Here is a 25,668-nt window from a genome sequence, read left to right on the forward strand (position 1 = left end):
TTTATTGTTGAAAGGTTTACATAGGTCCCCTTTCCCCTCATTAATCTTTTCCAGCCTACAACCCCCCGTAGGCCCTCAACACCCCATTGACTGTGTCCAGGGATGATGCATATATGTACACAGACCATTGGTTGATCTCTTCCCACCCACCCACTGTCCCCTGCCTTCCCTCTGAGGTTCCACAGTCTATTCATGCATCTGTGTCTCTTTTTGTTCATCAGTGTATTTGGCTCACTAGGTATTAAAAGTGCTCTGGTTGTGATCACTTGGGTTTTCTAAAGATGCAGTCATATCATGTACAAATCTTTTTTCTTTTTCCACATTTACTTGTGGACACATTGAAAATATAGATACCAGAAACAGAAGTCTGTGAATAAGTTGGGAATAGGATGCTTTTTCTTTCATTACGTTGTGTATGTGATCCTGTGCTCCCACCGTGTTGAGAATACTGAGTACTCTTGCTGCAGGGAAGCTCTCATTGGCAACTCATCCACATAGAGCCATAGCCTCCCTCTCCATCATCCGTAGCTCCCAGGACAGACGCATGCACCCCTCAACAGAGGTGGGGGCACTTGGCCACCTCCCGCAGGCTTGCTCCCTATCATCACCCGGTTGGGGCCCACCTTCTGCATATCACCCTCTTATTCCTACTCCCAGGCCATTCCATGCACTTCCTCTCACCCAGCCCCCTCTCTGCTCCCATCATGTCCGGAGCCCCAGGTGCTGTCCCTGCGAGGTCTGTGACACTCCCTACCAAACCATTTCATCTCATTCTTTCATGGTGTCCAGTGTTTTTTCTGCCTTGTTAACTTGGTTTGAATCTGAACGGAAATGGCTCCATCTTCTATTCCATTTGTGTCCTTTCCACCCCTAAGTTAATGCCGTGTCCTTAGTATGTGGCTATGAGATGTCTCTATGACTGAGCTAGGAAACCTTTCATGTTTCTCTTTCCTTTTCTTTCTTCTCAGGATAACTGAGCTCTGTGGTTTGTGTGGGACCAAAGGCTCTGGGAATTCAATGCTGAGCCCTCTGAACTCATTTTATTCTTTATTGTATTATTTAATTCCTGGGGTTGAATTAAACATGAAAATAGAAGAAAATATACCCTTAGATATACAATCTGAGTTATTACCCGGAGATTTCTGCGGGAGCTGACACTGAGTTATGAGACCCATGTGTTTATTGGTCAGTTTCCTCACCTATGGAACGAAGGTTGAACCTGCCCCTCGGATCCTTTGGAGGTTGGCTATGATGCATCCAGAGGGATTAACTGGCGGCTCGGAGAGTAAGATCAGAAGTCAACAGACACTTGTTTCCTTTACCTGGACAGAGTTAGAAAAACACAACTCTTTATCATAACACCTGGAAGGGCTATGCCTGTGGGAGGAGGTGCAGGGAACCGGGGCTTCCCCCTTGCTCCTGCCCCGCCCTCCCTCCCTCCATCCCTGCACTTGCCCAGCCGCCATCAGGGAACCGCCCATCTCTCAGGGAGGAGCATGCGCAGTTTCTTGCAGACACTGAAGCAGCTGGGGAGTAGGGAGGTGGTGGTTTTTCCCCCCTGAGGAGGCGCTGAAGTCCTTGTTGAAGACTCTGCTCTGGAGCCTCTCACAGCTGTGAGTCCTCGTCCAGGAAGGCTGCGCAGTGGAGGCTCCACGTGCCTTTCAGAAGAATGTCAGCTGGGGGAGGGAGCAGGAGGTCTGCCTTGCGCCCGCTCGCCAATCCCCAGTCCCGCTTCGCTGCCACCCAGCCGGGTTCCCTTTGGCTCTCCATTGGCCATCCAGCCTGATGGGAGCCTGTGGGCCAGGGGTGGGGGAAGTGGAGGGGAGGGACCAAGAGGTGCTCCATGCACTTCCTGGTTACCGGTAGGCCTTTCTGGTCGTGATTACCCTAGGCTTTTGGCCTCCGATGTCAGTGTAGCAGGGTGTCTGCGGCAGCCCCCCTCAGCAGCCGCGGATCCGGCCGTTGAGAGGCGCCCCTGCTCCTTTCAACAGCAGGATCCAGGGCTGCTGAGGGGGGCTACCTTGCTGTTGAGAGGCACAGGGGGCGCTGCCCCCTGCGCCTCTTAACAGCAAGGTAGCCCCCATCAGTGGCAGCGGATCCGTGCCTCTCAATGGCCGGATAGGCCAACCCGAGTCCTGCCCCCAAGCCTCCCGCCACCCAATCGTGGGCATAGCGGAGTGATGGTAATTTACATGTTACTCTATTATTAGATAGGATTTTTTTGGGGGTGTTTGCTTTGCTAAATACCCAAGGGTATTTTTCCATTGATTTTTTTAGGGAAAGTAGAAAAGAGAGGAAAAGACAGAGAGAAACAGATATGAGAGAAACACATCAATTGGTTGCCTCCTGCACGAGCTCCAACCAGGGCTGGGCCAGGAAGGAGCCTGCAACCAAGGTGCATGCCTTTTACCGGAATTGAACTGGGACTGTTTGGTCCAAAGGCCAATGCTTTATCCACTGAGCCAAACCAGCTAGGGCACTTGACTTTAAGTAAAGGAGGTTGTCCTCAACAATCTGAATGGGCTTGAAACCGTGAATCAAAAGGCCTTACGAGAAGAAATGAGGTCTTCCAGAAGGAGAAATTCCACCTGTGGACTGCAGCTTCCGTTCCTGCCTGAGAGTTTCCAGCATGCCCTTCCTGATGGACTGTCCCTCCAGAATTTGGTTTTACCTAGCCAGTCTCCCACACCCCACAATTGTGTAAACCAGCTCATTCCAATAAATCTAGGTATGTATGCAAGAATATGTGGTGTCAGGAGCAGCACCAGGTGTTAGACCAGTGGGGTCAGACCAGACCTGGGTTCAGAAACCTTGATTCCTGAGTTCTGGCTAGGAAAGAAGTCAGAGCCAAGATTCAAACCATAAGAGATTTATTTGGAAAAATCACAGAGTTAGGATAAGTAATCTGTAGGAGAAATGGGCTTAGGAAACAAGGATAGAGGTAAAGAGGGGGCCCTTGGAGCTTGGGAATGAGAAAACTAATGTAACACACCGGGTGGAGGTAGAGGGGGAGGGAGAAGGTAAAGGCAAAGGCGCTGGTGTGCTCCCAGGAGGGACATTGCACTGGGCCCTGTCATAAAAGTTTTAAGGGTGGAGATTTTAGGGGAGTTCCCAGGGGAAGATCTTAATAGAATATTTAGCAGCTTTCCTTCCAGGGTTGTGGTCTCCACTGATTGATTGGTGGGTGCCAGGGTAGGGGGTCATTATCCAATGCAGCTGGTCCTGAGGTCAGCCATGGAGTTGTTTGTCTGGTTTTGCTGCTTTCTGGGCCTGGAGCTGAAATACAACTGAGGCCTAGATGTTATCTCTATGGGGGAAAGGTTAGGGGGTCCAAACCACATGTCCAGAAATATGCTAGGGGAGGAAAGGTTATGCTGGGGGTGAGGTCCCGTCCTACAATTGTCATTTGCTAGGCACCCAGGACTTTCCACCTTGGTGACCTCCTGTACCCGGCCCATCGTCCCGTCTAACTGCTTACCACATATATATGTATACATCTAGCTATCTAGGTTCTCTTTCCCTAATGGTACCCTGATTATTTCAACCTCCAACCCCCCCAAATGTGTAAAGTCACTATCTCATATCCCAAACACACAAGGGGATTTTTGTCAAGTTTTGTATTTTTCCCATTTGTTCTATAGATATTGTGGAGAGTGGCTACAGCATTTGGACAGGTTTAAGACTCGGATTAATGCGAGGGCATGGTCCTCTCATGGCAAAGCCACGTGCAGGTCCCAGTTTGGAGGGCAAAGCCCTCCCAGCATAATTATAGCCAAAGGCTATGGTTGTAAGCTTGACCTTATTATGGTCTGAACCTGTGGTCCCAGGTGGCTGAGTGATGTTGGCTATGGGAGGTGCAGCAAGTGCTGCCCAAACAAAGCTTGATAGAGTTCTCAGGTGCATGTAATTAAGTAAATTTGAAATTCACGAGAACATTGTAAACATCTTGACCACGCCCTTGCTTTGCCTCGTGGGATCTGACTATAAAATAAAGATTTGGCTTACAGGCAGTGGCACTGTCTCTCCATCTGAGAACAGTGTCACATCTAGCCCCAGCTATATTCTCGTGTCTGTTTTCTTTAATCCTTCACCGCCCCTCCTCAGGTTCACCACTGGCCGCACTGAGTGAGGTTCAAGATATCTCATGGTTTTATTTTTATTCTTAAATCTTTGATCTTTATTCAGGGGTGTAGTGTGAGGTAAAGATCCAACTTAATCTTTCTTAAGGTCACTACTCAATTGTCTAATAACATTCATTAATATCTTAAATTCCTGTATACATTTGGGTATTTTTCTGGACTTTTTAAAAATCACACTTTTTAAAATTTTGAGGCTTTATAATATACTAATATCCAATAGGGTCGTGACCACCTTGTTGCTCTCCTGTTTTAGATTTGCTAATTTTGCTTTGTAGTTTTTTTTCTATATAACCTTTAGGTTGTACAGTCACATTACAAATGTACTGGTGTTTTCATTGGGATCACATTAAATTTATAAATGTTAAAATGTCATTATGAAGTTGAGTTTTCCTAATTAAAAATATGGAAAATCTCACAATTTATTTAAATCTATGTTTGTGTCTCTAGTTTTTCTCATATAGGTTTTGTGTATTTCTTATTACATTTATCCCTAGGTATTTTATCATTTGCTGCTATTATAACTTTAATCTTCACTTCCTTTACAGTTTTGCTTTTTAATGGTTATTCTTTATATATAGTAGAAGCAATTGCTTTCTAAATACCCAGGTACTAGACTAAATTTTCTTGTTTTTGTAGAAATTTTATAATGGATTCTTTTCTGTTCCCAGATAGACAATAATTTTGGCTGCCAGTAGTTATAGTTTAATCTTTTCCAGTTTTATTTTTTTATATATTTAATTTTCTTCTTTTATTTCAATGCATTGGCTAATACCTTTAATAGACTGTTACATTAGATTATATCAGAGAACCTGTTTACCATATTAGTTTCTTTAGTTTTAAAAGCCTGCAGTGTATCTCCATTCAGTATAATGCTGGGTTGTTGTTATAAGGAAGTACCCATCAGTTCTTATTTTAATGAAGCTTTTTGAAAACAACAACAACAAAAAAAACACGTGTTAGCTTTTTTTTCCAAATGTGTTTTTAGTGTCTATGAACTTGATGATATTTTCTTCTAAATGCACTAAGATTAATTTTATTAATAGTTTTTCTACAGTTAAATTATCTTTAAATAACTGAAATAAATCCCACTTGTTTACAAAGTAATAAACTTTAAATAGTCTTTCTAGTTATATTGCATCAATATTCATAAGTGAGAAAGAACTGTATATTTCTTTTTAAATCAGGTTTGTTATTAGGGTTTCAATTAACTAACTCATGTAATAAATTTTGTTGTTGTTGTACTAATTATTCACTACCCATTCTTGTGAAGGATTATAATTTCTCATTCCATTAATATCAGTTTTGGCCTGGTTACTTGCTTGGCCATGTGGACAGTTGTGACATATGGTACTCACTGACAGAAAATTTAATAACCATCAGTCTTTCCTTTGCCATGAAGCCAACATGTTCTTGATAACTGATGCTCCTTCAACTTGAGTGCCAAAATGAAAATATGGAACATATAAGCAAGCAACTCTCCAAGGACATGGAATAAAGAATAAACATTTGTTCTTGCCTTGGCTGGTTGGCTCAGTTGGTTGAGCATCATCTCGGGTACTGAAAGGTTACCGGATAGATTCTGTATCCAGGTTGTGGGTCCAATCCCTGGTTAGGGTGCATACAGGAGGCAATTGATTGATGCTTTTCTCTCACATCGATGTCTCTCTCTCTCCCTCCTTCTCTCTTTAAAATTAAAAAAAGAACAAAAAACATTTGTTCTTGTAAGCTAATGACATGACACTTGGACATTTATTACTGTAGGCATAACTTTTTTTTGTTTTGAGGGTTAAACCATTTTACTGCAGTTGGTGGGCAGGTGGGCAGGCAGTGACTAGCCTCAGTAGGGAGGGCAGATACCAGCTAGATCAGGAGGGTAGGGGCAGGGAGCCCAGAAACCCGACCTTGGAGGGGAAGGTGAACAAAGACTTTATCCTACTACTCTTACAAGTCCTTACAGGTCACTCAGGAGTATCTTGGAGCCATTAAAGGACAGGTCCTCCTGCTCAAGGCTCTGGACCTGGAGCTGAAAGGTGCTGGGCTCCAGGTGAGAAAGGGTGCTCTTCTGGAGATCTGCAGCAGAGACGCCAAGGGGATACAACTGCTCAGTCCTGGCCACATTTCCGTTAGTTGCACTGAGAAGCGCATCGAGCTGCTCAGACCAGCTCAGGCTCATACTCACAGCCTACAGCACGGGGTCTGTCTCTCTGGCATCTTGTGCCCTTGCTCTCCCAGCACGGAACAACCGAGGCACAACCCGGGAAAGGCCACAACGTCCATTGAAAGAGGGAATACTAGGGGTAAGGATGCAGTATCAGACCAAAACCACGCCTCTCGGACTAGTCAAGGGAGAGGCGTACTTGGGGAACTGTGGGGAAAGCGGGATACCCTGATATGCACATCTTAGGAGGGAGTTTAAGGCACGGAATCTTGGTTAAGACCTTCCCAGACGCAGGATACAGGCGCCATCACCCGAACCTATGCCAGCTACTACTGCGGCCGCAGGGTTCAAAACCTCTAGGCCAGGAAAGTCTGACCCATAACCTTCTTGATAAGGTTATTCCTGTTAGTATTTTATTTGCAGTTATTTCTCTCATTATTTATTCCCAATGGTAATTCTTTGCATACATAAAATAAATTGATTTCTTATATAGCTCAGAAGAAAATATTAGGAAGTGTTCCTTCTTCTCTTATCCTGGATAGATTAAATTACATGGTAATTTTCCATATGAAGTCATCTAGGACTGACAGTTGTTTTGGAGAGTGGAGTCCCTCTGACAGTTTTAAAATTACTTTTTTGGAGGAAATATTTTTTATCCTCACTCAAGGATATGTTTATTGATTTTAGAGAGGAAAGGAAAGAGAGAGAGAGAGAGAGAGAGAGAGAGAGAGAGAGAGAGAGAGAGAGAGAGAGAGAGAAACATTGATGTGAGAGAGAAACATTGATTGGTTGCCTCCTGGGGGGAGCACGACCGGATGGAGCCTGCAACCTAGGTATGCGCGCTCACAGGAATTGAATCCACAACCTTTTGGTGTATACGACAATGCTCTTACCAAGGTGGGAAAATTTTTAATTTTTATTGAATTTATTGTAGTTACATTGGTTCACAAAATCATACAGGTTTCAAGTGTAAAACTCAGCAAAAGATCATCTGCACACTGCATCATGCACCCAAAGCAAAGTCTCCTTCCATTCCCATTATCTCCCCTTTGCCCACCTCCACCTACCTCCCACCCTGCTTTTCCTCTGGCTAGCATCACACTGTAGTCTGTGTCTATGATATATATGTCTATATGTGTGTTATGTCTATATATATATGTCTATATATATGTTATATGTGTGTGTTTAAAAAATATTGTTGAAAGTATTACAAACGTCCCCCTATTTTCCCCCATTGACCTCTTTAGCCCACCTCTGCCCTCTGCCCTAGGCCTTCACCACCCTATTGTCTGTGTCCATGGGTTATGCATATATGCATACAAGTTCTTTGGTTGATCTCTTTCCACCCACCTACCCTCTCCTGTCTTCCCTCTGAGGTTCAACAGTCTGTTCCATGCTTCTTTGTCTCTGGATATATTTTATTCTTCAGTTTATTTTGTTCATTAGATTCCACATATGAGTGAGATCATGTGATACTTCTCTTTCTCTGACGAGCTTATTTCCCTTAGCATAGTACTCCCAGGTCCATCCATGCTGTTGCAAATGTTTAAGAGTTCTTTCTTTTTTACAGCTGCTTAGTATTCCATGGTGTAAATGTACCACAACTTTTTTTATCCACTCATCTGCTGATGGGCACTTGTACTGTTTCCAAATCTTAACCACTTTTTTTCCTTAATCCCTTCACCTTCTTTAATCCACTCCACTAAACCCCTCCCCTCTTACAGCTATCAGTCTGTTCCATGCCTCTGTTTCTTCTAAATTTTATTTTATTTTTTCCATCACTATTTATCCCCCCATGGCCTCTTCCACCTTTACACACCCTACTCCCTCCCATAATCACCACACTGTTGCCCATATCCTTGTCTGTTTCTGCTTTGTTCATCAGTTTATTTTGTTCATTAGATTCCACATATAAGTGAGTTGCCTTTTTCTGATTGGCTCATATCACTTAGCATAATACTCTCCAGGTCCCTTCATGCTACCACAAAAGGTAAGAGTTCCTTGTTCTTCTTTACATCCGAGTAGTATTCTGTTTTGTAAATGTATCCCAGCTTTTTTATCCACTCATCTGCTAATGGGCACTTGGGCTATTTCTAGATATTGGATATCCTATCTAATAAAAGAGTAATATGCAAATTGACAATCACTCCAACACACAAGATGGCTGCCCCCATGTGGACACAAGATGGCTACCACAAGATGGCCAGCAGGGAAGGGCAGTTGGGAAGGACCAGGTCTTCAAGGGAGAGCAGTTGTGGGCGATCAGGCCAACAGGGAGGGCAGTTGGGGGTGATCAAGCCTACAGGAGAGGGCAGTTAGGGTTGACCAGGCCTGCAGGGGAGAGCAGTTGGTGGGGACCAGGCCTGCAGGGAAGGGCAGTTAGGGGCAATCAGGTTGGCAGGGGAGCAGTTAAGCATCAATCAGTCTGGCAGGGGAGTGGTTAGGGGGTGATCAGGCTGGCAGGCAGAAACGGTTAGGGGCAATCAGGAAGGCAGGCAAGGTGAGCAGTTGGGAGCCAGCAGTCCTGGATTGTGAGAGGGATGTCCAACTGCCTGCTTAGGCCCGATCCTACGGGCAGTTGGACATCCCTCGAGGGGTCCCAGATTGGAAACAAACTATTGTGGCAATTGTTTTGTAATATATCCTATCTAATAAAGAGGGAATATGCTAATTTACCTTCACACTGTTGCAAAGATGGCAGCGCCCACAGCCAATGAGGGAATATGCTAATTGACTGCCCCGCCCTCAAAGATGGCGGCACCCACAGCCAATAAGGAAGGGATATGCTAATTGACTACCCCGCCCTCAAAGATGGAGGTGCCCACAGCCACAAGATGGTGGTGCCCAGTCCCCTCAGCCCCGCTGGGTTGGCGGGCCCGGCCGCTCCGCACACCTGCCTCCGGATTCCCCCAGTCCCCTTAGTTCCCCAGCTGTCAAGGGCCTGCCTGAGGTGCAGGCAAGCCTCAGATGGCGGCTGCCCAGGTGCCCAGGGCCACCCGAGGCTCAGGTAATCAGGGCTGGCCAAAGCTTGCCCTGCTGGCAGTGGTAGAAGCAGACATTTGATGGGGTGTTGCCTTCCCCTGATTGCTGGGTCACCTCCTGCCCCTGAGGGCTGCCAGACTGTGAGGGGGGCAGGCTGGGCTGAGGGACCCCCCCCATCTAGTGCATGAATTTTCATGCACTGGGCCTATAGTACATATATAAAATCCTTATGTTAGACACCTAAAACTAGTGTAATTTATATGTAAATTATACCACAAAAAAAGAGAAAAAAATCTCAGTAGGTTAGAATAGAGACTGAGACCAATAAGATGCAATTCAATGGGATGAAGGTACACATCAATATTTTGGTATAGATATGAATGGTTACTATTCAGAATGAGGCTTAGCGGCAGGTCAGTGACTGATAGTTTTAATTCACCACAACCTGAATTTGAACCAAGTATATTTTATTGGTTTACGTGATTTAAGAAATAGCTTATTCTCAGTTTGAAATAATAGAAATGCAAGGAAATAATAAAAGGCCTGCAAGTCATAAAATGCATATATCTGAGCATTCTCTGTGCTGGACAGACTCTTGGGATTTCTGCATTCTATTTGTTGTATTTTAAGAGATAGGCATACAACTGGAGTTTGTCCAATAGACAGCCATTTGCATTGTGAAATTAGTGGAATCTGGAAACAATGTCATGAGAAGTATTGGGAGCATCTACAATTTTGATTGTGAAGAATACAACACTGAAGGAAGGTTCTCTTCTAGGAAGCCTTTCATGAATCTCTGTGTTTGTCTACGTGCCCCTCTTCTGTGCCTCGTTCACATATGGTATATCCATTCGCTCCTTCCACTAAGTATCGTATTGAATGACTGCTATCTGCCAAGAGCTGTTCTGCACTCTGGGACACATAGTGGTGAAGAAAGATTCCTGCTCTCATAGAACTGACTCTGTGGGAGTCACAGATATTAATCAAGTATTTAGTGAGAAGTGTCACGAGGAAGCAAAACAGGGCCCCGTAATAAAGAACAACTAGAGAAGGGGTGCTTTTTTGTATCTTGGTTATGGAAGGCCTCTCTGAGGAGGTGACATTGGACATAAAATGAATTAGAGTAAGAAATCAGCCAAGTTCTAGCATTGGCATCTTTCTTGCAGAGGGATTAGTGAAGGCAAAGGTCTTCTATTGTTGGAATGAGCTTGGCTTGTAGCAGGAGCGAGGGATAAAATTGTACAAGATGAAATTAGGAACATATCAGGGCCATTTCTTGTAGAAAGTACAGACTGTGATAATGAGTTTAAATTTTATTCACAGTGCATGATAAATTGGGAAATTCTATGATCAGATTTGTAAGCTATGAGGTGTATTGATTGTAGGAGGAAGTATGGAAGAAAAGGAAACACTTAAGAAGCACTTTATTTTAGCACTTTCCATATTTTGTAGACATTATTTACTTATACATATTTATTTTCCTCTAAAGTGCAGCTTCCTCAAGAGCAGTAATCATGTCTTATTTTTGTGTCTCTCGCACCCAGAAAAGTACCTGGAACTCCATAAATGCTCAGTAAATTTCTTGAAGATTCCAATTTTATTCTGTCTGATCTCTTAACTGGAAGAAATAACATCTGGAAGCTGTTGATTATTTCTGCCATGAGGAAAAGAAGCAAAGAAAGCTGGCTTGCAACAACAGCAGGATGAAGCAGACATGTAGAGAGAAGTAAAGAATGAGAGATTTCTTTGTCCCATATAGTAGTCCAGCATCTTTTTCCAGATTAATCCTGATTATATTCTGACTTTGAGTGTCAATAGACAATGCCTAGATCCTGTTAATTAGTTTTCATCTTTTTGTGTGTTATTAACTAGTGTTGATGTCTATACTCTCAAAGAAAATAGTCCTAGAATTCTCAATTTTTACTTGCTGAATGATTTTGGGTAAGTTACTTAACAGGTTTGATAGAAGTTGGTGATTATATAAATTCAGATAATGCAATTAGCATTGGGTTCTTCTCCATTGAGCTTCTATTAATCATATTACATGTGGAGGGTAGCCATAATGAGATTTGGATGGGAGCAAAAGGCCAGGAGAGTGAGTGACAGCTTATTCCATTTTGGGAAGAGGAAAGGTGGGTGAGTCCCCAAGTCCTAGTATTTTCTCAGCCAAATCACTGCACATCTGATTGACAAATGGGCATTAAAAAATTCCTGGAACCGCTGTTTATGACCTAGAAGTCTTAATCACCATTGTCAAGACACATGGAGGTATTTAAGCCAGAACTGACAACTATTATTGGGGGCTATCTTGGAAGTTAGTTAACATAGCACCCCCAAGTCTTTAAAGTGCTCATCTTTGTGTGGTAGGACTGTGAGTGACTTTTTATCCTTTTTCTGCTTGTTTGTATTTTCTGGAATAAGAATTTACATTTATATCATGGTATATACACATTAACTTTTATATAATGCAAAACAAAACCACAATGTATCAAATCCCTCACCCGCACCCCCCAAAAAAAAAGAACGAGAAAAAAAAAAGAACTGACAGCTGGCACTAGATGATACCAAGCTACAGTTGGGATCCAGAGGCTACACCTTCGCATCTCAATAAGCCCTGTCCCACCAAATCTTGTGCAGATTCAACCTAATCATTTAATTACACTTATAATAACATTATTTCATATATTATGCACTTGAAAGTTTTACACATCACTTATTACATTATGGTGGGGTTTTGCCATAACATAATCTACTAATAAGTTGGTAAAAGAGTTAAATGAGATTGCATATGTAAAGTTTTTGATATAGGGCATTGTGTACCCAATAAATGTGAAGCCACTATTAATCATTATTATTATTATAATCCTAAAAGCTATGGCTATTATAGTTGGAGAACAAGCATGTACAGATATTGAAACTCAATGTGGTTACTTATAACTTTTCATAAATTTAGAGAATAGAGCTAATACAAATGGCAGCAGTGATAATCTGTGAATTTAATCTGTATATTTTATTTCTTCTTCCTCTATCCAGACTAATTATGAGATGGATAGGTATTTACTAATAATATTCTCAAGAGAGAAACTGGCAGTGAGTTTGCTATGTTGGCATTTTTGCTCATGCATATGCTCTATCTATGCTTAGAAATTATATTATCTTTATTTTCCTTTTATCCCACTGATCTCTTTTATAAAAAGCAAACATTTCAAAATATGAACATTTGAGATTTAGCTAGTTCATTTTAAAGCACCCATCTTTTAAACATGTATCCATTTCCCTTGATATATTAAGCCTGTAGATTCTATGCTACATAGGATTTATAAAGAAATATTATAAAATATATGAAGCTTTCAGAGTGATTAATTATTGATTATACAAATGAATCAACCTACCAGGCCATAATAAATATTTAATATTTTCTTGGAGTGAAGTGATGCATTTCATGACATTTTAAAAACTATATTATTCTTCTAAATGTTTAAATTTCTAGTGTTCTGTATTGCAATTAAAGCTAATCTACTTTAAGTAAATAAATTGTTGGTCTTATATTTAATATGTTGTCTAAATGAACTAAGCATATAATATAGTTAATAACTATGTTTCAAATGTAGATGATTTTAAATTTATCTTTCTTTGGAATTTGTGGGGTCTGGTATTCTTTATTTTTATTAATTTAAATTCTTTATTGTTTAAACTATTACATAAGCCTTCTTTTTCCCCTATTGACCACTCCCTGATTGCCCCCATCCCCCAGCATATGCCCTCCCCCTCGCCCCTGTCTATGTCCATTGGTCATGCTCATATGCATGCATATAAGTCCTTTGGTTGATCTCTTACCCCCTCACCCCCCACCTTCCCTCATAGGTTGGACAGTCTGTTCGATGCTTCTATGACTCTGGTTCTATTTTTGATCATCAGTTTATGTGGTTCATTATATTCCACAAATGAGTGAGATCATGAGATATTTATCTTTCTCTGACTGGCTTATTTCACTTAGCATAATGCTCTCCAGTTCCATCTATGCTGTCACAAATGGTAAGGATTCCTTCTTTTTTACAGCAGCATTGTATTCCATTGTGTAGATGTACCACAGTGTTCTAATCCACTCATCTGCTGATGGGCACTTAGGCTGTTTCCAAATCTTAGCTATTGTAAATTGTGCTGCTATGAACATAGGGGTGCATATATCCTTTCTGATTGGTGTTTCTGGTTTCTTGGGGTATACTCCTAGAAGTGGGACCAATGGGTCAAATGGAAGTTCCATTTTGAATTTTTTGAGGAAACTCCATACTGTTTTCCACAGTGGCTGTACCAGTCTGCATTTCCACCAGCAACACAAGAGGTTTCCTTTTTCTTCGCATCTTCTCCAGCACTTGTCGTTTGTTGATTTGTTGATAATAGCGATTCTGACAGGGGTTAGATGATACCTCACTGTTATTTTTATTTGCATCTCTCAGGTGATTAGTGACTTTGAGCATGTTTTCATATGTCTCTCGGCCTTTTGCACGTCCTCTTTTGAAAAGTGTCTATTTAGGTTCTTCGGCCATTTTTGGTTTGGATTGTTTATCTTCCTTTTGTTAAGTTGTATGTGTTCCCTATAAATTTTGGAGATTAAACCCTTATTGGTGATAACCTTGGCAAATATGTTCTCCCGTGTAGTGGGCTTTCTTGTTTTGTTGATGGTTTCTTTTGCTGTGCAAAAGCTTTTTATTTATTTTAATTTTTTTAATTTAATAAATCTTTATTGTTCAGATTATTACAATTGTTCCTCTTTTTCCCCCCCATAACTCACCTCCACCCAGTTCCCACCCCACCCTCTGCCCTTACCACCCCCCCCACTGTCCTCATCCATAGTTGTACGATTTTTGTCCAGTCTCTTCCCTCACCCCGCACACCCCTTTCCCCCCAAGAATTGTCAGTCCACTCCCTTTCTTTGCCCCTGATTCTATTATATTCACCAGTTTATTCTGTTCATTAGATTTTTATTCACTTGATTTTTAGATTCACTTGTTGATAGATATGTATTTGTTGTTCATAATTTTTATCTTTACTTTTTTCTTTTTCTTCCTCTTCTTAAAGAATACCTTTCAGCATTTCATATAATACTGGTTTGGTGGTGGTGAACTCCTTTAGCTTTTTCTTGTCTGTGAAGCTCTTTATCTGCCCTTCAATTCTGAATGATAGCTTTGCTGGGTAGAGTAATCTTGGTTGTAGGTTCTTGCTATTCATCACTTTGAATATTTCTTGCCACTTCTGTCTGGCCTGCATAGTTTCTGTTGAGAAATCAGCTGACAGTTGTATGGGTGCTCCCTTATAGGTAACTGTTTTTCTCTTGCTGCTTTTAGTATTCTCTCTTTGTCTTTTGCTCTTGGCATTTTAATTATGATGTGTCTTGGTATGGTCCTCTTTGGATTCCTTTTGTTTGGGGTTCTCTGTGCTTCCTGGACTTATAAGTCTATTTCTTTCACCAAGTAGGGGAAGTTTTCTGTCATTATTTCTTCAAATAGGTTTTCAGTATCTTGCTCTCTCTCTCTATTCTTCTGGCACCCCCATAATTCTGATGTTGGTATGCTTGAAGTTGTCCCAGAGGCTCCTTACATTATCTTCATATTTTTGGATTCTTTTTTCTTTTCTGGTTGAGTGTTTTTTGTTTCTTTGTATTTCAAATCTTTGACTTGATTCTTGTGATTCTCTAGTCTTCTGTTAGATCGCTGTGTAATATGTTTTTATTTCAGTCAGTATATGCTTAATTTCTAATTGGTCCTTTTTCATATCCTTGAGGGTCTCGCTAAAGTTATCAGCCTTTGCTATAAAATTCTTGAAAAACCTTATAACCGTGGTTTTGAACTCTATATCCAGTCATTTGCTTTCCTCCATTTCTTTCATTTGTGACCTGTTTCTTTGTCTTCACATTTTGACTGCTTCCCTGAGTTGATAGAGTGGCTTTGTGTGCTAGGTGTCCTATAGGGCCCAGTGGCTCAGCCTCCCCAGTTACCTGAGGTGGACACACTTGGTGCACCCCTTTGTGGGCTATGTGCACAGTCTTGTTGTAGTTAAGCCTTGATTGTTGTTGGTATCACTGGGAGGAATTGACCTCCAGGCCAATTGGCTGTGTCTATGCTGGGAGAACTTCTGTGCTGGAGACCCCCTTATGAGACAAGATTTGCAAAAGCCTCTGTGCTCAGCTTGGATTGGGCGGAGTCTCAGGGCAGAGCAGATAGCATTGGTTTCCCGTCAGCCCTGCCCTAATAGGCCCCTGTGTCTCAGTGTCCCATGGTAATCTCTGCAAGCACCTCTGAGAGAAAGCCGCCCTCGAGTTCTGCCCGCTGCCAGACAGTTCAGTTTCTCCCCAAATGAGTCTGGGTCCCTAGAGTCTCGCCCAGAAATGGAGTTCATTGCAGTCAGGAGCTTTTGTCTGCCTCCCGCTTGAGAAAGCCAGCCGCGTACTCAGTTGCCGCCCTCTCCACGTTTGTGCCTCGGTACCTCTGCCTTCCACAGTTCCTCTGAGTCTCAGTGTGCTTTTCTCTTTCCTGACAGTCCAGTTTCACCCTGTATGAGCCTGGGTCCCCAGAGTCTCGCTCGGAACTGGAGTTCAGAGCAGTCGGGAGCTTTTGTCTCCCTCCTGCTTGAGAAAGCCAGCCGTGCACTCAGTTGCCAGTCCTCTCCGTGCGTGCGACTCAGTACCTCTGCCTCCTGCAGCTCCTCTGAGTCTCAGTGTGCTTTTCTCTTTCCTTCTAGTTGTAGAATTTCCACACAGCCAGCCTTCCTGTGGTTCTGGATGATGTCCGTCTTGTCTTTTAGTTGTAGTTTTGAAATTGTTGTGCGAAGCAGCAGTTTAGGTGTTTACCTATGCCGCCATCTTGGTTTTTCTCAAGCTTTTTATTTTGATGTAGTCTCATTTGTTTATTTTCTCCTTAGTTTCCATTGCCCTAGGAGCTGTATCAGTAAAGATACTGCTATGACAAATGTCTGCTATTTTGCTGCCTATGGCTTCTTCTAGTATATTTATGGTTTCCCATCTTATGTTTAAGTCTTTTGTCCATTTTCAGTTTGTTTTTGTGTATGGTGTAAGTTGGTGGTCTAGTTTCATTTTTTGCATGTATCTGTCCAATTTCCCCAATACTATTTGTTGAAGAGACTGTCTTGACTCCCTTGTATGCTCTTGCCTCCTTTGTCAAATATTAATTGAGCACAATGGCTTGGGTCTATTTCTGGGTTCTCTGTTCTGTTCCATTGGTCTATATGTCTGTTCTTGTGCCAGTACCAGGCAGTTTTGAGAACAGTGGCTTTGTAGTATAGCTTGATATCTGGTATTGTGACCCCTCCAATGTTGTTCTTTCTTAAGATTGCTGCAGCTATTTGGGGTCTTTCTTTTTTTTTTATTATAGATGAATTTTTGCTGTTGAAGTATGCTGTTGGTATTTTAATAGGGATTGCATTGAACCTTTAGATTGCTTTAGGTAGTATGGACCTTTAAATGATGTTGATTCTTCCAATACATGAACATAATATATTCTTCCATTTGTTTATGTCTTCCTCTATCTCTTTTTTCAGTGTTCTGTAATTTTCTGAATACAGTTACTTTACATCTTTGGTTAAATTTATTCCTAGGTATCTTGATTTTTTTGTTGTAATGGTAAATGGCATTGTGTTTTTTTTAGTTTCTCTTTCTGTGAAGTCATTATTGGTGTATAACACAGCCATAGATTTCTGGGTGTTAATATTGTGTCCTGCTACATTGCCAAATTCATTTATTAAGTCTAGTAATTTTTTGATGGCTTCTTTAAGATGTTCTATGTACAATATCATGTCATCTGCGAATAATGACAATTTTACTTCTTGTTTTCTAATTTGGATGCCTTTTATTTCTTCTTCTTGTCTGATCGCTATGGCTAGCACTTCCAGTACTATGTCAAATAGGAGTGGTGAAAGTGAGCATTCCTATCTTGTTCCTGTTCTTAGGGGAAATGGTTTTAATTTTTGCCCATTGAGTATGCTGTTGGCTATAGGTTTGTCATATAAGGCTTTTATTATGTTGAGGTAGGATCCCTCTATTCCCACTTTGCTGAGAGTTTTTAACAGGAAAAGGTGTTGGATTTTGTCAAATGCCTTTTCTGTATCAATTGATATGATTATGTGATTTTTGTCTCTCAATTTGTTTATGTGATGTATTACATTTATTGATTTGTAGATATTGTACCAGCCTTGCATCCCTGGAATAATTCCACTTGGTCATGGTATATGATATTTCTAATGAAATGATGGATCCGATTTGCTAGAATTTTGTTGAGGATTTTAGGATCTATGTTCATCAGGGATATTGGCCTGTAATTCTCTTTTTTTGTGGTGTCTTTATCTGGTTTTGGGATTAGGGTAATGCTGACTTCATTGAAGGAGCTTGGAAGTGTGCCTCCCTCTTGAATTTTTTGGAATAGTCTAAGAGTAGGTTTTAGTTCTTCTTTGAATGTTTGGTATAACTCCCCTGTGAAGCCATCTCGCCCTGGACTTTTATTTGCTGGAAGTTTTTTGATGACTGCTTAAATTTAGTCCTTAGTTATTGGCCCATTGAGATTTTTTTTTATTTTTCTTGAATGAGTTTTGGAAGCTTGTATTTTTCTAGGAATATGTCCATTTCTTCTAGGTTGACTAGTTTGTTGGAATAGAGTTGCTCATAGTATTATTTATTTATTTATTTATTTATTTATTTATTTATTTATTTTTTTTACAATCTTTTGTATGTCTGTGGGGTCTGTTATTATTTTGCCTCTTTTATTTCTGATTTTGTTTATTTGGGTCCTCTCTCTTTGCTTCTTGATGAGCCTGGCTAGAGATTCATCACTCTTGTTCATCCTTTCAAAGAACCAGCTCTTGGTTTCATTGATCTTTTGTATTTATTTTTTTTTTTTTTGGTCTCTATGTCATTTACTTCTGCTCTGATCTTTATTGTGTCCTTCCTTCTGATCACTGTGGGCTTTTCTTGTTGCTCTCTTTATAATTCTTTAAGGTGTAGAGTTAGATAGTTTATTACCATTTTTTCTTGTTTTTTTTTGAGGTAGGCCTGTAATGCTATGAACTTCCTTCTCCTGACTGCTTGGTATTCTTTATTAACAAGAAAACATTTCTTTCTTTTCTCTTTTTACATAAAAATAGTTTTGGATGTTTTCACTGTTCTGATTAGGTATGTCAGTCAGTACAAAGTCACTTCACAAAAATTGATTGGTTCAGATTAATATGTGTAAAGAATTTGTTATATTTAACTATTAAGTGCTGTTACCTGCCTTCATGTAATCAGTGGTCTTCATATAACAAAGTTCTATTCAATCAAGTAAAATACTGACCTACTCAACAATGAAAGCTTTATAACAGCAACTGTATTCAAACAATGAAATATTTATGATATACTCTATGTAAATATGTTCAAGAGGCTTCAAAGTATATAGTCATGTTAACAGCATTACCCAGTTATTCATTTATTCATTGAACAATTAAACATTGTAGAAATACTCTGTGCACTATGGTAGATTCTACCTCTCTGAGTTTATAGAGTAAGAGATAAATGCAAGGACAATTACATAAGAGTGCTATGATAATCAAAACAGTCAGAACTAAGGTAGCACATAGTGACTATACCCCATCCTGTGTGTGTGTGTACATTAGGGGGCAGGGTATAAGTAGGGATTTGCAGAATGAAGAAGTTGCGGGAAAATAATTAAAACAAATGGAAGGGTCACTGAAAATGATCAGGGTGTTTTAAAAAGGCAATTAGTAACAAAGTAAAGAATGAAGGGGAATGAGAAAGATGTTAAAAGAAACATAGTCCTGGCCAGGTGGTTCAGTTGGTTGGAGCATCCTCCTGTGTATCAAAAAGGTTGCAGTTTTGATTCCCAGTCAGGGCACATACCTAAGGTGCAGGTTCAATCTCCAGTAGCCGGGCAAATGGTTACACCCGATCAATGTTTCTCTCTCCCTTCTTCTCTCTCAAAAAATCAATAAAATAATATCCTTGGGTGAGGATTAAAAAACAAAAAGAAACTTAACAGTCTAGGTATTAAAAATAAACATTAATGAATATATAAATAAGTGAAATAGTTAAGGATGTGAGAGCAAGTGGAGGAATAAGGAACATGAAAAATAATGGAAAAGATGCAAAAATTAAAAAGAATAGGAGGAAAATTCAGAAAAATAGAACATTGAAAATTAGAACATTTACAAATTCAATGTTTATTTATTTTTAAAAATATATTTTATTGATTTTTTATAGAGAGGAAGGGAGAGGGATAGAGAGTTAGAAACATCGATGAGAGAGAAACATCAATCAGCTGCCTCCTGCACATCCCCTACTGGGGATGTGCCCACAACCAAGGAACATGCCCTTGACCAGAATCAAACTTGGGACCCTTGAGTCTTCAGGCTGACGCTCTATCCACTGAGCAAACCGGTTAGGGCACAAATTTAATGTTTGAAAGGAAAGTGTGATGATTAAAGGTAGGGGTTGGACAATGTGTTTCTGTGCATTCTGTTGAATATTAATTTAAATTTTCATTGCCAAATAGGTTTAGGAAAAATTGGACAGATTTATTTACCACAGGACTTCTCAGAGCCTTTAATATTCTAATGCAACTTTGCAAATTCTTGCTGAAAACAATAGTGTAGTTTTCCCCATATTTCTTGACCATGATGTTTTTTTTTCTTACTAGTAATTCCAGAAATTAAGCTTCTGAGAAACAAAATGGGAAATATTATGTTAACAGAGAGGTACCAAGAATAGAGGGGAGATAGGGTGGGGTGAAGAAACCTTACTTCTTTTTCTGAATTTGACATTGATCCTCCTCGCTCAAGCGCTTTCCTTTCTCAGTCATATCTCTTCCTAACCAGTATTCAGTCTGCCAAAATTTATTTTATTATTTGAGCATGAATCCCATGATGCCTTATATGTATGTTGTAGGTATGTATGTATACATATATGTGTATACATGCACACATTCATGCCATCTCTCTCTTTCTAATCTTTATATATTATCTATCATCTATCTATCTATCATCTATCATCTACCTTCCTACCTATCTTTGGTTTTCCTTATATCAGTTTTCTAGGTTCAAAGGTAAATAGCACAAACTAACAAAAAATATTCAACATTTTGATAGAGTATTATATGATATAAAAGGTAATAATGCAAACCTCCTATGATTTAGAGTAAAAATTAAAAAATTATAATAATAAGAAAAAATGCCATGATGTGAGAAACATTTCCCCAGTCTTCAAACTTATTATAGTATAAAAACTCTTAAGGGATCAATAACCGCGGTGTTTATACATGCCGTATGGAAATATTTCTTCTGCAGTGCGCCTGCATTGCTATTTAAATGGAAAATAAATGTTACGTTAGCAATATTTTTATATAGCCTAGCATTTTTATTTTTTAATTTTTTTCTCCACTGCATCTGGATGGTAAATAAAATATAAAATTCAGCTACAGAAGTAGTTATTTATATAATCTTACACAGTAATATGATTTAAAATGAAACTTTTACAATTTTATTTTGAAAGAAATTAGGTTTATCTTTTATAAAAATAATACGTTCAATTATTAAATAAAAGATGCTATAGACTGTTATTCTATAACTTTAAGCCAACACTGGATATGACAATGAACTTTATGCGCTAAAGCACTAATTCAAATAGGAAAATTTAGTGACTTTGAAATTTCTAAAGCTATTGTTTCTAGATGTCTATTCAAGGACTTTGATAATGCACCAATTCGTTTTCATTACTTTTATTACTAAATAAAAGTATAGGTGAAAATCATCTTAACATTAACTTCATATATAAAGCACTTCATATTATAAAGCATACTTCTTAATCATAAGAAAATTGGAAAACAGAAAACTATAGAAAGAATATTAGAAGTGTACCTATCCAGTCATCAGTGTTAACAACCACTCTTACCATTTACCATATTTTTGTACATATGGATCCTATATGCTCTTCTCTATTTATGTTGCATTATAGATACACAGTTTTATTTTTCAACATAGCATCACACACACTATATATATTTCAAGCCATATATCATTATCATTTTTCCCCAACTGCACTCTAGGGAGATTCTCACGTTTATTCAGATGCCAAGTTCTATAGTTTACTATGTGGTATCTACAATTTGCTTCCTTTTCTGAGTTGTAGAAGCTTTTTTGAATTATCTGTTACTATAATTTCTCATAGATTTTATTGCATATAGCACTGTATTCTCACAACAAACTCTTTTCCCTCCTCCACAGGGCCCTGAGTAGAGTTGATTTCTCTGGAACTCCTGAAGTATGAACATATTTCTATAATTTGGACAGAAGGGAAGGGAAGACCTTTCTCCAGGCCCCTAAAATTTTCCTCATTGGGCTAAAGCTATGAATTTTGGGCTCTCATATTATGCAGCTTTTTTTTTTTTTAGACAAAACATTTTCTATTGTTTACTTATTATTGCTACTTCTGTCCATGAGATGGGAGGTAGGGCAAGAGCTACATCTAATTGACAATTGTCATTGTGTATTGAGAATGACTTCTCACACCACTAAAGCTTTGTGACTTGCCCAAACTGATGATACTCTGGTGCATGTCAGTTCTGTACCTCCAGGGCTGACTTTATCATAGTTGGCACCTGTTAAACCCTGAAAACAAAATGTGTTTTGTTTATGTGTGTGTGTGTGTGTGTGTGTGTGTGTGTGTGTGTGTGTGAAGAGGAGGAGGAGCATTTGTGTATATATATGTATTATGCATTGTTTTATTATTGCTGATAATTGGTGGTTGTTTTCCCCTGAATAAATGTAGATTATATTGGAAAACTGCAAAGAGAAATATACATATCTCTTATTTTAGTATGAAGAAGCATTCACTGTTGCTAGATGTAACCCTGCATTTTCCCCCAGGAAATTCCCATATATATTAAGATGCTAAGACATTCATATCATGGAGAAATCCAAGTTCCCATTGTTTATCTGAAACACAGAGCTATATTACAGTGCAGGTGTAAAGCAATACCTTGATAAGAAACATCTATATATATAAAAGCCTAAGCAACCGTTAAGACTGAACTACTGGAACGACTAGATGACCAGTCGCTATGATGTGCACTGACCACCAGGAAGCAGACGCTCAATGCAGGAGCTGCCCCCTGGTGGTCAGTGCGCTCCCACAACCAACTGCCTGTGGCCCCTCCCCCTGGCCAGCCAACCTCCCACAGTCTCTCCCCGCAGCTGGCCAGCCCTCATTGGCCGCTGATGCTAAACCATTCGTAGACAACCTGCTTCTAGGTCAGGGTTTCATATGTAGCAGAGCATCTCCCTCATTGCATTCTATTGAAAGTCAGCCCTTGACATAAGGGTTTGTCTCACTCCCATCCTCTCCCTTCCCCGGGGGCCACCCACCTGCCGTGGTGGCAGTGCGGTGGCAAGGGGGGGGGGGGACGGGGAACCATGCAATGGTGGGGTGCTGACAATGGCAGTGGTGGCGTCCGTTCCTTCTGCACCCAGCCTGGTGACTGTCACATCTTCTCCCGACCCCACTGGGGCCTTTGGGCCCCGGGCTAGGATGGGGAACTGGGGGGGGGGGGGGTGGCGACGGATGCAGCCCCTTTCCTGGGGGGTCAAGGGCCGGCTCCTCCTCAGGGTCAGCGGCCAGCCTTACACAGGTCTCTCCCCCTTGCTGGCAGGCCCTAATTGGCCTGGCCCGATTTGCCTGGTCCTGATAGTCCCCGATAGCCGGCCAGGCCTAGGGACCCCAGCCGTGCACGAATTCATGCACTGGGCCTCTAGTAACATAATAAGAATGCAGAGCTCCTGCTCAGAGTGAATTATCATTAGGAAAATCCCCAAAGAGGCTTTCAGAGATGTTGCCCCATTCATCTTCAGTTTGACACTTTGGAAAAGGGACAATTTATTGAGACCTTAGAAAATAAAGTAATTTATTTCTTGGGAGATAGAAAAACAGCTCTTTGGAGAACACTCAGTTTCACTGAAATGTTTGGTTTTCTTTAATTTACTTATATCCTTTTTTCCGTTGAATAAATCACATTTCACAGAGTTCTTGGAAATTTTTTTGTAATTTATTGATTTTAGAGAGAGGGTGGGAGAGAGACACACAGAGAGGAACATCGATCTGTTGTTTCACTCACTGATGCATCCACTGGTTGACTCTTGTATGTGCCCTGACCATGAATCAGACCCCCAACCTTGGGGTATTGGGTCAATGCTCTAGCCAACTGAGCTACTCGGCCAGAGCTGAGGTCTTGAAATTCTTCAAATGATTTTGGGATTTACACCTGGGCCCCAACTTATTAAATAGTCCTGCCAACTGCCAACAAATAGTTGTCTCTAGTTTCTGCCCAATGAGTGTTAGTAAGTTTTGGAACTACCATTCTTTTTGGAAGGTACAAATGAAATATACCTACCTTTATTCCCAGAACCTCACTAACTAGGATTTCCAATATTATGCCAAAAACCAGCTGCCAAGTTGTTTTTAAAAAACAATTCAGGCAAATTTTCCCAAACAACAGACACTGGTCAACTTATTATCGATCATAGTTTGAAATTTCCTAAAAGCTATCATGTAAGCATAAATGCAGATTCTTATGCTAGCCGTGATATTAAGTAAAATATATAATTCACAGTTATAAAATATATAGTTTTACATTAATAAATAAATAGTAAATGTATTTAAGTCATTTATTTCTAAGGTCTCAGATATTAATATTTGAGTTAAATATCACCAAAAAGTATTTCAATTAATTTATTATGTTATTAAAAATTTAAATAAAAGCAGAAAATATAAGGTTATAAAAAGTTTTGGTTACTAAGTTTAAACTTAATAAGGGCAGGTAACTTTCACTTCAGCTGTTCAATTATGCGGTGTCCCTTCCCCAGCCCTTGAATCATTAAACATCCTTCTGACTTCTTAAGTCATCTTTTCCAAAGGGCAACTGATTTTTTTGCTGCCTTCTATAATCCTTACATTATCTGTAAGTGAATCTAAAACTCAACTTTTTAAGGTCAGTCCCCTCAGTGATAGTGTTGGTTTTAAACATTAATAAATACATGAGCATCTAAGTCTAACAAATAAAACTTCAATAGCGGGCCCTTAACTCCAAAACACAACTGGATACAGGGAGGTCCAAAAAAGGAAGTGATCTTGCTTTGATTCTCAGCTAATGAATGAATTGCTTCAGAGACTCTTCTGTTTGCATGTGCTTGGCAACAGTCAGTAGGACCCAAAGTGCAAATGGAGGCTGACCCACGTTTCTGTCGGGCCATATTTTGGGGGCCATCCACCTGATGGTTGCCAAGACAAGTTCTCAGGACATAAAACAAGGCCAACAATAAAGGAAATAGCTGTCCCCAGGAGAGAAATGATTGATACCAATAAATACTAGAAAGCAAATTCACAAGTTACAATTTGAAGGTCTAATTCTTATAATTTTTTTTTTTTTTTTTTTTGGTTGCCACTCTAAATTAGGGTAGGAAGGGGCAGTGTGGAATTTTACCTTCTTCTCTAGATCAGGCACCACAGAAGATAAAGATCTAGGAAAGCTGTCTTTAATCAGGATTCTCACCCTTTGCTGGCTCTGCCAGTTTCCCAGGATCTGGTCTGCATCCGGGCCCTAGTGCTACTCAGGTGTTCCAGCAGGTCTGTCCTGGTGCCAAGAAACTGTAGAGGAGAAAAAAGAAAAAAAAATCCCTCCACCCTTTATATTGAGTGCTTGGCTGAAACCCACTTTTCTTAGGGTACATTGTAAATGGATGAGCTTATCCAGGTTAAAAGTTCTTAGCTGTGGCCACTGTAATTCAAGATTCTCTTTGGTAAAGTTAATCTATTTGTCCAGCCTTAAATCCAAATTTTATTCACCTGAGGCGTCTCAATGGGCTCAGCCCATTTTAAGCCACACTCAGTCTAATTTCTAAGTTAGACCCAGTCTGACTCCAGCGGTTTGCGGACCAAGTCTGGGAAAAGAAATTCTTAAAGTCTGAAAGCTCAGGACTCAGAGCTGCGGAGCTACCAGAAACTTACCCACCACCTCCCCAGGCTGCCAGAAAACAGTGGGATGAAGGGGCTCAACAGGTACCTGTCTGGTGGCTCCTAGCTCCTGGGGACAGGGGTGGGGGTGCTGGGGGAAGAGGAGAGGAGGGAGCGGGCGGGGAAGGATCTCTTTGGTTATGACTTCCACACTAAGAAAAGTTAGAAGGTAAACTGAGGCATATTACATTTTTTGTAATCGTTTATTTGAGCGCAAATCAATTCGAATCGGGCACATCCAATCTAAAAAGATAGATACAGAGGCAGTAAAGCATCAAACAGTCTGTCAAATTACAGCAGGAAGGTTAGGGAGAGGTGGGGAAGATAAG

The sequence above is a fragment of the Eptesicus fuscus genome, chromosome 7 (assembly GCF_027574615.1).
Source record: "Eptesicus fuscus isolate TK198812 chromosome 7, DD_ASM_mEF_20220401, whole genome shotgun sequence".
Taxonomy (NCBI): domain Eukaryota; kingdom Metazoa; phylum Chordata; class Mammalia; order Chiroptera; family Vespertilionidae; genus Eptesicus; species Eptesicus fuscus.